Source organism: Lissotriton vulgaris, chromosome 1_1 (genome assembly GCF_964263255.1).
Source record: "Lissotriton vulgaris chromosome 1_1, aLisVul1.2, whole genome shotgun sequence".
In the NCBI taxonomy this organism is placed as follows: Eukaryota; Metazoa; Chordata; class Amphibia; order Caudata; family Salamandridae; genus Lissotriton; species Lissotriton vulgaris.
Genome location: NC_141685.1, coordinates 1,697,006,098 through 1,697,017,382, shown reverse-complemented (window position 1 = coordinate 1,697,017,382; position 11,285 = coordinate 1,697,006,098). Strand labels below are relative to the sequence as shown.

The following is an 11,285-nucleotide window of genomic DNA, read 5'->3' as shown; positions in this document are numbered from 1 at the left end:
GTAGAAAAGGGGAAAAAGGATGGATGGATGAGCTGGTGAAAGAATGGGTTGATAAAAGTATATATATGGATGAGAGGGTGCATGAAATCATGGATACATTTGTGAGGATGGGTGTATGAGTGGGTGAAAAGATGGATGGATGGATGAATGGGTGAAAGGATGACCACTGAGTGGGTGAAAGATGGATGGGTGACTAGAAGGATGCATTTGTGGATGGGTGAAAGATGGGAGGATAGAATAATGAATGAGTGAGAGGATGATTGAATAAGTGGGCGAAAGGATGGATAAATGGATGAGAGGATGGTGATATGAGTGGGTAAGAGGGTGGTTAGATGTGTGGGTGAGAGATGTGTTGCCCTGGATGGCCTGAGCGAGCTGTTGGCTTGTCGCAGGAAAGTGGTATTCTGTAATCAGACATTCCAGCGATAAGGAAGCCCAACTCTCGCTGAGAGATGCGTTTCACACATTTTCTTTAAAAACAGTAAAAACGCAGCGGAACAGAAATGGTGACAGGAATAATTTGCTTTCAGTTTGACTGCAACTTGATATGAAGGCAGGATGCAATGAATGCTCGGGTTCCGCATCAGTGCTAAAACTCTGGCCCGGCTTCTGGTGGGGAAGGCAGGAAAGTGGCACGCGCTACGTGGGCACTGCTTGGGGGTGTGGGGGAGCACATCAGAAAATCCTATTTTAAAGCTGCTGCTCCAGATAGTACAGCGCAGCGCGGGGTTGTCAGCAGTAAGTAAAACTAGCCTTTGTTGATCACAAACAGTAAATATGTTGGCTCAACACTTCTAAAGCGGTACCAGATGCAGCTCACGTCTGCAATACGAAAAATAAGCAAACGGACGGAGGGGTCATAAAACACCCGCCCCCACTCCACTTCAAAAGCATACCAAGGAATTCTTCTGCTCGAGCAAGGGGAGCCCCATAACACTTATCTCAAGGAAGCACATTCCTCAAACGCTCGCAAAACAAGTGCACTTTTATCAGAAACTACAGGTGTTTTGTAAAATAAAAAAAAAAGAGGGCCTCTGAATAATCTGGGCTACCTTGATGTACGATGTAAAACTCCAATTAGTAACCATTTCTGAAGAAGTAAGGCTTGCATGTCTTTGGTGCGTTTGTGTGGGTGTTTGGTAGGAATGACAAGAGGTAAAAAAAATTTGGTAAGCATTTCTGAGTAAAATAGCACCCAAGAAAAAAAGAAAACTCGAGGAAGTGAACAATGAAAGCAATTAAGTGAACTAGAAATTAATGTAACCGATGGGGTTAATGTTCAACCAGAGATCCGAAATAATCTCCCTAAACAGGAAATGGCATGCACGGGAACTGAAGTGAGAACTGTGCTGATGTTGGACAGAACATGGCGGCGTTTGGAAATCCTTCTGATGGCAAATGGTGATCACTTTTGCAGCCGCTTTGATGTTCTCAGTGGCCGTGCGGCTGACTGAGAAAATCAAAGCGGCCGCTAAAGTGATCACGCAGGCTGACAAATGATGCGTGCGCCCGGCGTGCATGCACTGTATCCGATCCGCCTGCAGCCTTTGGGAGCACTTTCAGAAACCCCTTACTTAATATCTCGCAGAGCATCGTTTACGGGATAGCTAGGCGAGACCTAAAAATCTCCCTTACCCTCTGTAATGCAGTTTCGTTTTTCACGCCCATGGATTGAAACGAGCAATACTTAAAAGTGCCTCAAAAGAAGTTCCCTTCATAACGTAAACACCTCCTTCCAGCCTCTAAACATTAGACATAAATAAATGTCAACCTAGTGGAAAGGGCCAACGGGTCCCGCGTATGCATGCAGTGAAACATATAGACATAACGGCCAAAGCTCATCTGTAGGGATGTAAAAGAAACGCGAAACCACGTCTCCCTCACTATCACTAACAGCAGTGCTACTTATCTTCTAAGCTACCTCATTCCGCACTGCTAACGTCCACACCCCTAACTCCGCCTTCTCTGCATCGAATCTAGAGGTCACCGTAAAAAAGCCGGCCCACGTGCGATGCTAATTACGTGTAGAATTGCATGAGTGGCCTTTCGGTGGCGCGAGGGGGTACTTCCGGGACAGATGGATTTTTATATCCGGGGCGAATTGTACTTTCTAACCAATCGTTGTCTTTGACGGGGAGACACTACCCTCGTTAATCTGCCTATACAGCGAACATTATTTCCTTGCTTGTATTGAAGTTTGTTAGAATTTAATTTAAAGGAAAGCCGAGGCAATCGGTTTTTATTTTATTTTATATTCTTCTGAAGGAAGGTAAGGCTGACGTTAGGGAATTTGTGTAGTATATACGGTTCTGGTATGTCTTATGTGTGTTTTAGCATTAACATTGCTTAGGTTTTAGAAATTGATAGCGTAGAACTGCTTAAAAAAATGCGTATTCTAGAATGTAAGCTTTGGCAGTCACTTGACGGGCTGTTAAGCAGGGAAACAGTCGTGGATCCTGTATCGGAATAAATCTCTACTGGAACTACTTGGCGTGAGCTCTTTATTTGGTACTCCTAACAATTCTGACGCCTGATTCGGAAGAATTGACAACGTTAGTATTTTTACTCTAATAATTCAACGTGTCTTTTTTGTGATGGAACCATAAAGCCATATCAACGAAAGCACATTTATGGATGACGTGCAACAAAGATTAACTTTAACGGGTAGTTTGTTTTAAAAACGAGTTTACTTACTACGTTTCTTGTTGTAGATACATCTTCACAATGTTTTTACCGGTCCGTAGACGAGTCACGCCAGCTGGTAGCCGGTCACGTCATTAGGGGTAGGCGAGCCAGCAGATTTATTTATTTATGCAGGGCTTTAAGTGGGATGAAAAAACTGGGGGGGTGGGGGGCTTGGGTCTCTCAAAGGGGGGGGGGGGGGGGGTAATGTAATTAAGGGCGTGGCTTAGAAACATGTAAGCTAAAAATCTGTGTTTAGCACAGCGTGCCGCCCGATTGGTATTTTGCTGTTTCTGTAGTTGCATCCAGCTATATGATACAATAAGTAACATCATTCCTACAACAAGTCAGGACTATTGGCTTTGTCAGTGGTTCCTAGTAGCATAAGATAAATCAGCAGCAACTATGGCTTGTATATCATATTGAAAAAACTTCCACTTAAGGCCCTGATGACACCACAACAATGTTGCTGCTCCTGAGTTTCAAAAAGAGAAGGGAAATCCAGAGAGAAAATGACTCTCTTTAAACGATTTAACCTTCCTCTACAACGCTCACCACGCGCACATCGACGTGCCTACTGTCACTGCAGTCCGGAAAAAATGGACCGCCTGTGCCAGGGCACAAAACAGAGCCCAATAGAGACCCGTTTCGAGGCCCCTTGAAAAAACTGCCGGTGCTCAGACCCGGTGCGACTCGGCCCACTTAATGCCCTGTATTTATGCAATTTTATATAGCACCAGGGCTTTAGGTGGGATGAAAAAACTGGACGGTCTCTCGAAGGGGCATGCCCAATTTAATTACGGGCGTTGCTTAAAAAATCTTAGGCTAAAAAAATCTGTGTTTAGTATAGTGCTGCCCGACTTGTATTTTGCGGTTTCTGTAATTGCTTTTAGATATATGATACAAAAAGTAACATACCTACAACAAGTCAGGACTATTGGCTTTGTCAGTGGTTGTTTGTCGCATAAGATAAATAAGCAGCAACTATGGCCTGTATATAATATTGAAAAAGCTTCCACTTAAATCCCTGGTGACACCACGACAACGTTGCTGCTCCTGAGTTTCAAAAAGAGAAGAGAAATCCAGAGAGAAAATGTCTCTTTAATGGTTTTCCCCCTCCCCTACAACGGTCACCTGGCATGACGTCATGCCGTAACTTCTCCACTAGTGAAAAGAGAGCAGTGTGAGCACCAACACATCAATGTGCATGCTGTCATCCGGAAGAAAACAGACCGGCTGTGCCAGGGCACAAAACAGAGCCCGATAAAAGACCCGTTTCGAACCCCCTTTAAAAAACTGCCAGGTGTTCAGCACCGGTGAGACCTGGCCCACTTAAAGTTCTGAATAGCGCATACTTTACCCAAAGGTGTCAGAGCGCTTTACAATTGAACCAAGTACTTTACATGACATTTACAAACTTACACATTACAGCTGCAAACGTGATAGTTGAAAAAATAAAATAAGAGTTGGCAATCGTAGCAAAAATAAAATTGGGATTAGGTTAGTATAGGCATATAAAACATATTTACAGCATTGTAAGAACTTAGAATGTCAGGGGAATGCCAAGCGACCTTGAGGAACATGAAAAGGGATGTATTCTGGAAGTGTCTTTGGAAGAGAAGAGATTTGAGGTCTGTATTGAAAGTCCGGGTAGAATTGGTTGTACGGAGAAATGAAGGAAGCAAGTTCCAGATTCTACCTGCATTGCCTGAGAAGGATTGAGCCATCGATCTTTCTCTTTTGAAGGTAGTGGCTCAAGCAGTACGTTTTCAGCATTACGTGAAGGTCTAGAGCTGAAGTGAAGGGCGAACCGAAACCAAGGGTCTGGCTCTTTAGCCTTTACGTGAGCACAGCAGTGAAAACATGAATCATACAAGAAACATCACTCAAAATATGATAAAACCTCTTCAGAATTTAAAAATGTGCATTTCTTTAACACATGGAAGCGCTGTTGTTAATACGTCACATTGTAGCATCAACGAATTCCTGCCCCCACCCTGGAGACAGTGCTATTAGTGAATTAAGAGGCAACACATTTGTTACGTGAACCCTGCCTGTGGCCCACATTCTGATAGGTAAAGCAACATTGTAGTATATTAAATCAAATGCAATAGGTTTTTATAGAGAAGGTTTTCTGAACTTCCGTATTTGAAGGTGGTTTCCTATGTGAAGTGAAAAAAAGGAAGATTGGTAAAAAAAAAATATTTGCCTAAGCTCACACAAGTTGGTTAAGCAAGGAATCTACAATTTATACAGGTTTTCCGTTTTCTCTGTTTATGAATGAGTATCCAATTGTCTCTTTTTTACCTGAAAAGTTAATGCTTTGTTTTTACCTCTTTGTGCATGATGTAAGAGTGAGGGTGGCAGGCAAAAAACATGAGCCGTTATAGGCTTAAGGTTCCAGCTGAGCCCAAGCCAGGCTTCAGGCTTGAGCCTGGCTCAACCTTTCAGCTGCTCGCCTAACTCCGCATGTCATATTACATCTGGTTGACCTTCACTCGCCAGCAGCCTGTATGTATGCATACTTGCATACCTCAAAGATAGTTACAAAGCAATGTAGAGCTTTAGGGGAGAACATAAATTACAAGCATGGGCATAAAAACTGGCAAAAAGGGAAGGGGGATGTGGCAAGAGGGATTTATAATTTCCCCAGATTAGTTTTGTTGATTAATTAATTGCACCTATAAATGGGAATAAATGTTTGTTTAGTTAATTTAAACCTTAGCAATTTTTCACATTCCCAGTAGTTACAATCAATGATGCTCATGCACTTCTAATGTAGTTCATGGCCTGTACTTTAAACAACTCTTAATAATTCATACAATTTCCACATTCTGCAGTATTGTTATTGTTTTCAATTTTCAAAGCCTGGACGTAATGTTGAGAAATTATCAGCTTGCATAACCTGTACAATAAAATTTCTTAGTAATTCATAATTTGTTTTCACACTCTATAGTATAGTTAGGGTTTAGGTTTTCAAAGCCTGGACGTGAAGGTTAAGAAATATTATCAGCTTGCAGTTCAGTGGAGGGTCTGACGGATCTAGCCCTTATATTATAGCCACTCTGCATATCCTTATTCCTCTGACGTTTAAAGCTTCTGACGGATATAGCCCTTTTATTATAGCCACTCTGTTTATCCTTATTCCTCTGACGTTTAGAGCTTTTATGAATACAGTGACTCGTGCTGTATAAAGTTTGGGGCATATGCAGATTAGATGACAAAGTCCTCTTTTTTGCTACCGCGGAGTCCGCATGTTGCGGCCGCTTTGTGAACCCAGCTGGGCTGGTCCGCAATTGAAGGTAATTTTCCAAAGCGTAAGGCCACCAACTGTCTTTTTTGATAATCTAAACATTTAATACTTAAATAGGGCACCTGTGAGTCTTATGGTTTTTAATCACCAACCATGGAGGGAAATTTTGCTGTTTTCTTTATTATTCATTTAAAGGTCGAACAAGGCAGATTATTGTTCCATAGCTCGGTCGTGCAAGTAGTTAATGCTTTCTGGAGTTATTGATTATATACAGAATTATTTTTTAAAAATAGTTTTTAAGTTCTGTCCAAAGGGCCATATTGAGTAGGGAGTCATCTGTATTCTGTTTCAATCGATACCAAAGCTTTATTGTGGTGTACATTCTCCCTATTGTTTCATTTATAAGGCCAAATTCAAGTCACCCTTGGGGTGGATCTGAAAAACCTTTTTATAGGTTGAGACTAGCAGTTTGTTCAGAAGTACAGAATCTATACCATGCAGAGCAATGCTGGCATACATTATAGTTGGAAGCATTTTTGATGATATTACTGCAAGCAGTGGTTTGTATGAAGGGCCCTTAAGTTTTTTGGTCAGGGTCCTACAGGCGAACGCTAATGCAGTAGTTTTCTGTGACAATTTTTCCGCTCATGATGGTTTGATCTGTTATCCATGTAAAACTCCAGGTATTTATAGCTGGTTACTTCCTCTAATGGTTTACTATTGAGCATAAGGTTCTGCTTGGTGCTTGGGTAATTGCTCATGAGCATTGTGTTACTTTTTGATGTGTTAATTTCTAGTTTGTTAGTTGTTATATATTTCATCATTTCGGTAAGAGACATTTGGAGACCGATCTTAGTTGGGCTCATTTACACCACATCATCCGCATAAGAAAGATGCGATAATGATAACTTTCCCAATTTCAATGGATGAGATTTGATTTTCTCAAGCCATTGAGTCAGAACAGACATAAATAGTTTAAATAGGTACGGTGCCAACACGCATCCCTGTTTTAGGCCTTTGTATTCCGCTTTCTTGATATTCTGGAGCCATCACCCAACTTTATTCGTATCCATGTTTGGGGGTAGAATGGCAGTATACCTCTTAATTTTCTCTCAGGAATGTTCCAAGCCCTCAGTTTTTTCCGCAGGTAATGACAATCCACACTGTCAAATCTGCCTCTAGATCTATAAAGCAAAGGTGCAGTTGTTGTTTCTTCCGCTTGCATTTGTCTGATATTGATGAGAGATTTAGTATGTTTGTGATCGTCCCAATCCCTTTTCTAAAACCTGTTTGGTTGACTGGAATCAGGTTCAACTTTTCCGACCAATCAATCAGGTCTGCTAGAATCAAAGAGACATAGGGCCATATGTATCATAGTTCCGTTTTGCGAATTCCAAATAGCGATTTTTAAGGAATCGCTATTTAGAAATCGCAAAACGGTATGTATGAAAAAAATAGATATTTTTTTTGGCGATTCCTTAATCTTCCTTATTTGCGAATTCGCAAGTTGTGAATTCGCAAATAAGGAATCATTTCCCATTCATTCCTATGGGCCAGGAGGCCCATAGGAATGATTGTGAAATGCATTTCATTTTGCGATTCGCAATTTGCTAATCGCAAAATGAGATTGATTTCAAGGGTACAGGGGTGTCTCAAGGACACCCTGCTGCACCCCTGAAATCAGCATGTGTGTGCATATGGCGCACATACATGCCCTATGGGCATGTATATGTGTCACATGCCACATTCAAAAATGCAAATTAGTGTATTTTGAAAAGAAATCACAATTTACCACCAACTGAAAGTTGGTGGTAAATTGCGATTTCTTAAGCTAAATTCGCGACAGTAAAATGCTTCATACATAGCATTTAAGGAATCACAAAATTGCGATTCCTTAAATGCTATAGCAAAATAAGGAATCGCAAGTATTTGCGATTCCTTAAGATGCGATTTCTTGATACATATCAATTTATGCAAAATGGTCTTTTGCGATTCGCAAAGGCCGACATTTGGCGAATGTCGGCCTTTGCGAATCAAAAAAGGTTTGATACATATGGCCCATAGTACTTTGCTTCTACATCAATAGGGCAATTAACCTATAATTTGATGGACATGTTCTATCTCCTCCTTTGTATTTGTAGATCGGTGTGATGATTGAGCCTTGCCAACCAGATGGTATATGATTTAACAGCTCAATTTCTTTAAATATTGTGGTTAGTTGGTTGCTCCAAAAAGATAGATCGTGTTTGAAAATTGCTTGTGGGATACCATTGGGCCCTGGTGTGCCATCTCCTCTGCCTTTCCGTATTGTGCTTGTTATTTCTTCTATTGAATACAGGCCTCGAAAAATCCACTCACTCGCAATTGCGAGTGAAATTTTAGCAGGTCGAGCTATTTTTAGCACTTACTCGACCCTGCTGGTGAGTAAACTTAAGCTGGAAGAAATAGGTGTTCTGTTCCTTCAGCAAGTAAATGAGCAATTAAGAGGCCTTTAAATCTTGTTGTATCTTGAGACATTTGTGGTCTGCTCAAGGACCAAGGTCAATTGTCAGATATCTTTTTACTAATTGTTGCTCATGTGTTCCTGGAAAATATTTTTTAGGTCTCGTCTGGCGTTAGCAGCACTTATGCGATGCTCTCGCCATGACAAGGGCCTTTTGGAATCGATACGGATTCCAAAATGTGCATGCGGAGAGACAGTAGATGTGCACACAAGGATTGGATGCTTTACTGGCGGCGTGACACTCTGGGGACTTTTTTTTACGCCACCAGTAAAGCATCCAGTCCCCTCTGTTATAAACATCGCACATTCTGAGCGCAGGCCGCCTGGGTCGCCCTTATTTATTTTTCTTGCTTGGCTCGCAGGTGGGGGGGGGGATGGAGGTGTTTAATAATAGCGTGTCACTAAGAAAAAGTGCTTCTCCGTTTGTGGTCCCCAGTGTACACCAGGGCTGCAGTGTTAGTCGGTCTTCTCTTACTTTTAATGCTGACAGATCCGTAGGGTTGGTTAGTTCAAGGACACATTACCCAAGTCTGCCCTTTCCTGATTGATTTGAGTGCTAACCAGGGTTTCTACATCCTTTGTGGTGCATGGGAAATTTGCTTGTTTTCCTGTGCTAGACTAAGGGTGTCCAGTGCAGATCTAAGAGGTCGTATTCAAGCCAGGGTTTTTAGTATAGTCACATAACTGTGCTTACAGTTAGTCTAAATGGAACTTACAGAGACAGTGGTTAGCCTGGATGTATAGCAGGGGTCATGCCCTCTTGCACCCACTGTGGACACTCCCTACAGTTGATATCCTAGGAGTGCGGAGGATGGTGTTACACGATGGTCGACAAGTCTATAGCTAGGACAAGCATAAAACTTGCCATTAAAACAAATTTACCTTAGCAGAGCATTCAGCAACCTCCTGTTTTTGTAAAGTGTCAGGAAGCCTTTTAATACAGGCATAAATGACTTGCACTGTATAGACAGCTTGGGCTAGTTGTAGTGGATGGGGCCATGGCTATTGCCGCAAAGCAGTTTGTCCATGATGGCAGCTCCCTCTTCTAACCTTTGTTCATGTAACAGCTGTTTCTGAGTGCGTGCAAGTGTTTCTGTGAACTTGTGTGTTTCCAGAGTCAAAGCAGTCACTTAACTGAAGGTGAAACAAGGCTTTAGTGCCGTCTACAGCGAAAGCTGATAGTGTAGATACTCCTCGCAGGTAACTGTGCGCCCCGTCCCTGCGAGCTGCTTCTTGCTCCTCATCACCTGCGGAGAGCGTCCTGAAGATGCAGAACTATAAATGATGGGTGCTTGGTCTGTTTAACGAATCAGAAATGTAGACCAATACCTCCAAAGTCTATGATATTCAATCAGTTATTCTGAGCCACAGTCACGTCTTCTATCATCAGATCTAGCTTTAGAACTTTCAATGAATTTCAAGGACCTCGAAATGTAAAAGGCACCAATAAGACTAAGTTCTTAGCACTAAATTATTGTAGTCTCAATTCAGGTCAGATGGAGGGAATCTCTCTCTAACCAGAAAATATGCAGCGTGAAAGTTAGCCACCTCCCTTTTGTGAAATCTGTCATGGTACAGTGTTGAGGTACAGATCATTAATAATGGTATTAATAATGTTCATAACATGGTACACAAATATAATTAAATCTTTGAAGGTGGTTAGTCTATTTGCCAAAGCACTAGTTCTTTTATGCTCCTTTTTTATAGAACAGTTGCTCTAGTGTTAGAGCATTTACCGGGCAATCATTGTAAATTCCTGTGCAATGCACATGGTGGTGCTAATTTGTTGCGACCACTTAGCACTATGGTAATGATCTCATGGAAATAATTGTATCTGTTCTTTACAGGATATTCTTATTTTTGTCTCTCATTGTTCTGATAAGCCCCTTTGAAAAGATTATTTGCTGGAAACATGTTGACAGTTTCCCAAAAGGGAAAATGCATCAGAAAATATGGAGAACTATCTCTGAGGTGTACTAAATGAACAACAAAAGAATTCACGGCGATTGATCTTAAGCATGCCAACAGAGGTTACCTTATTTACCTAAGGAGCAAACGAGATTATAAGGACGGGAGGAGGAAATTATCCCATTGTCAAAGGCCACCAACCTGGTATCCATTTCCAAGGATTATTAACACATACCAGGAACTTCAGGGGGAAAGTGCACAATTAGCAATATTCTCCGTGTATGATTGGGACTGTACCATTGTGAGGAGTTTGCCCCATATTTCATTATTGAACTAGGAGAACACCTCAGAGGTAAGGCAGTCTTCAAGGGGGGTGGCAAGGGTTTAGACACACCAGTGCGTTGAGAGGGCATGCTTAGCAGAGGGCATTGTCTCTAAACATGCCTTGGGTGGAGGAATATGTTAAAATGATGAAAGAAGCGTAGACCAGGTGAAGTAGGTGATAAGATCTCTGCTTTATTCATTAGATCTCTTCTTAGTTACAGGTGACCAGATGTAGTTAGATCCATAGGAATGCCCCACCAGGAGCAGGCTCTCCACTGCTCAGCCCATCCACACCAACTGACATACTCATCCAAACCAACACAATCAACATTCCATCTGATGTCATCACTGGCTGAGCAGCAGGGAGAGAAGTACTGTAGGGAGGGTGCATCAAGTAAAAGGTACATTACAACACATCCCCCCCTTTATAATGATAGAAAACAAACGAAACATGTGAAGTTGATAAAACACACGTTTCAGCAAAAGAGGATGCAATAAAAACAAAATTATACAACTTCCCCTCGCTATAATGATCATAACAACAAACGCATGAAAATACCCAAACATACAAATGATGACAAAGGAAGATGCATGAGATAACTCAAATACAACACC

The 11,285-nt window shown here is 41.7% G+C and overlaps 1 protein-coding gene across 1 annotated transcript in view; it reads left to right on the top strand.

Moving 5' to 3' along the window:
• Nucleotides 1-2,133: 2,133 nt before the first annotated feature.
• The window catches only part of ANKRD16 (ankyrin repeat domain 16), a 355,029-nt gene continuing 345,877 nt past the window's right edge, over nt 2,134-11,285 (top strand). Inside the window, exon 1 of the mRNA XM_086918939.1 lies at nt 2,134-2,269. The gene's annotated coding sequence lies outside the window, so the exon portion shown is untranslated. The remainder of the gene's footprint in view (nt 2,270-11,285) is intronic.